This window comes from Carlito syrichta, unplaced genomic scaffold (assembly GCF_000164805.1).
Source record: "Carlito syrichta isolate Samal-C Ts95f unplaced genomic scaffold, Tarsius_syrichta-2.0.1 Scaffold302615, whole genome shotgun sequence".
Taxonomy (NCBI): domain Eukaryota; kingdom Metazoa; phylum Chordata; class Mammalia; order Primates; family Tarsiidae; genus Carlito; species Carlito syrichta.
Window position 1 is genome coordinate 188,501 of NW_007246711.1, and position 3,651 is coordinate 192,151.

Sequence of the window (3,651 nt, forward strand, 5' to 3'; positions counted from 1 at the left end):
CACCCAGGCTAGAATGCAGTGGCTCACAGCTACCACAGCCTAGACCTGCTGGGCTCAGGTGATCCTTCTGCATCAGCCTTCCAAGTAGTTGGGAGTACTGGCCCTCGCCAGCATGCCTGGCTAATTTTTTTATTTATTCTAGTAATGAGGTCTCACCATGTTGCCCAGGCTGGTCTCCAACTCCTGGGCTCAGGCAATCCTCTCACCTCTGCCTCCCAAAGTTCTGGGAAACTGGCATGAGCCATTGCACCCAGCATGAAATGAAATATTTTTATGTGATATAGAAAACAGATGGAAGTAAGTGGGCATTATAAATGGGATTCAGAACGTATGCAGGGAATATCAAAGAATTAGCTCATAACAAAGTCGAATATAAAGAAGATAATATTTGAAAAATCATGATATAGTATAACATGTATCAATGTATGCTCAAACGAGGATAATGAGATAACAGGATTTTCTTGGGAAAGTTGCTGCCATTCCCTGATGCTTGAGATCATCCTTCACCACCAGGGAGAAAGATAGAAGTTGCTATCTTCCTACTCAAAAACAGTGAGAAGTATATTTTCAGGAGGCCACTCTGGGAACTTGACATGCATCCCTGAAGCTGAGGTACTCTGCAAACTGGTACCTAACTCACAACTAAGCAAGATTGTGTGGCCTATGTCGTGACTGAATGAGCTGGTAGATGCTAAGTTTGGCTATAGTACGTTTCTGTCAGTGATGAAGCCAGGAACTCTGGAGCAACTACACTTTCCCAGGGTGGCAATATATTTGCTGTTTTTGTCTTTATTTACTCTTAACTCCAACTTCACCCTAGAATCCTATAGGTATATTACCTTTATCCCTAAAAATAAATGTGTGGCACACAGTGAGCATACAGTAAGTTGAATGCTGAATAGTGAATTAATGTAAGAAAAGGTGACAAATAGTCTTAGATCCTGAAAAATAACCACCTAAAATAAGATCATCCAAAATAGATTTTTTTTTAAAAAACAAAAGGATTTAAAAAGCAATAATAGATAGCTTTTTCTCTAATTTTCTTAATATCTATCTTAAGTAGATAAGACATATTATTAGTCCTATTATTCAGATAGATAACCAGCTCAGGAAGAAATTACATATCATTTCAAGTACTATAGCTAGTAAGAACATAAATTTTTTCTAATTATTTGCTCTTTCCTCTTTTATTATATCATGCAGATTAAAACATCAATTGAATTAAATGATAGAAAAGTCACTATTTTGTATATATTAAAAGCACTAGATGAATCTTTTGAAAATTTGTATCCTTACTTATTGTTATAATCAAATAATATATATCTATATATAATCTGTTGATTAAAAATGGAAAACAATTAGGTTGAGAACTTAATTTGTCAGTTATATTATAACAAAAATATACATGAATGATAAAAATCCCACTTTAAATATTGTTTTTCCATATTTTTTTCATTAATAGCATTGCTAATTTAATAGCCACACCTTGACCATGCAGCTTTTTTATGGAATCCACTTTCATTACTAGTCACCGTTTTGCCAAGTAAGCTTCAGGGGGAAGTAATTAAATTTAATAGAAGCCACCTTCATTTTGAATCTGCCGTCAGTTTAAAACCATGGGGAAAGGTAATTACATTTAATAGACACCATAGCTTCTAGACGAAGATGTACAGTATATGACGTTAATCATTAGCCCAAAAGTCTGAAAAGGAAAAACTCACTTAGAACAAACTCCTTCCAAGTAAAATAAACTGTCCTTTTCCTCTTCAACTTATTAGAAGTAAAAAATAATGCTTATTTGGCTCTTAAATATGTTATTGAAATTTTACTGAGAGGATTCAGTTCACTGATTTCAAGCAATGAAATGAAGGTAGATAGCATTTATGAATCCCACTGCAGTATTATTAACTCTTAAGGAAATATATATTGATGATACTCTTTATTAAATATTCTTTGGGCTCAATAACATCTTTTTCTTTTCTAATTGCTGAGACTGGCACAATAAACTACTGCTTTTGGGATCCATTATTTTATTATTTTTTAATGTAGTGGTTTATGTAAATTAAAGATGTTTACTGAGTTTCAGTATATAGGACTTTTAAATCAGTGAAAGATCATAATAAATATGAAAGCAGAACATTCCTTTTTGGTAAACATATCTACAAGCCTGACTGCATTTCACTAAGCATTTTATAGGTTCATTATGCCATTTGGCTCACATTGAAGTCACCTTAGATTTAATTTTTATTTTTTTCTTCATGGTGTATGAATAATTTTTGGCTTCTGTTTAACATTTGATGTTAGAAATAGTTTTTGAATCAGATTTAGATAATGAGCTCATATACAGTTCTCATAAAATTAGAAGGAATTTCCCAAGAGTTCATGAAATTAAAAGTGCAGCTAGAATTAGTAGTATTTACAACACTATTTTAGAAGTCTAGGATAATTGCTCTTGTGTCATTACTTTTCAACATGTTTTTACTTGTACACATTCTGGTTAGCATTGTCATATACGGAGGAAGGCCAGAAATAGGGAAGTAAGAAAATGAATGATAATTGTTTTTTAGAATTAAAGATAACTGGAAATATTTCAATGAAAAATAAAATTAATACAAATGGAATATTTGCCACTTACCTAACATATAATAATAAAAATAAACCTATTTCAATCAAGTAAGCTCAGAAGCATTCTTTTTTAGAAATAAAACACTGGGAGTAGTTTTTTAAAGAAAATTTAAAAAATAATAGAGTCACCACTTTTGGAATAAAAATAAAACCACGGTTATGTCTTTTTTAAAACCTATATCTCCTAGTTATTCTTTTAACTATTAATCTCATGAAGATTGCCAATGTTGAGTTAATTCATTTTTCTAGTTCATATTCAGAATCTATTAGTTCATTATCTTTAATAATGTCATTTGCAGTCCTCAAGGGATATATTTGTAAAAATATTTCTTCTTTAAGACTGTAGCAAATAATTATTAGGGTCAGGTTTTACTGTATTTTTAAAAAGAATCATCATCATATTTAATGAAGTAAATAGTTAAGATTAATCACATAAGTTGCGTTGGTTGGGTATTTGGTGGCTTCTTTTTTTAAGGAATTACAAATAATTTGTTCAACCTTTTCAAAATTTCTAAATTTGCAGTGGTTATTTATAGTTTATTGGAGAGAATCAAAATCCAATTAGAACAAACTCTCTAGTTTTCTCTTTAAATTTAAACATTGCATACCTTATTAGTTTGCAATAGCCCAAGAAATTGCTCAAAATTCATAAAATTTACTATTGGTAAAATTATTCTATTCAGCAACCTTTCTAAAAATCATATTATGTAGTACATGTATATAAGTATACAGGATAATTTTATATCACTATTTAAAGTTTGAAAGTCTTTAAAATTTGTTAGCATTCAAAAAGAAACTTAGTGAAGAACAATAATTTTGGAGGACATTAAAACATATAATTGAATATATTTCAGTTAAACTCATCAACTTCAATGGGTGGATCCTAAATGCACCTCTTTTTACACAGACTATTCAAGTTTTCAAGTAGTAGAAAATAATGTACTTTTGTTGAATGATAACTATTTCAGAACTACTCTTAAACACTTAAAGACTTGTCTTTGCTTTTGTTTGTTTTACTTGATTTGA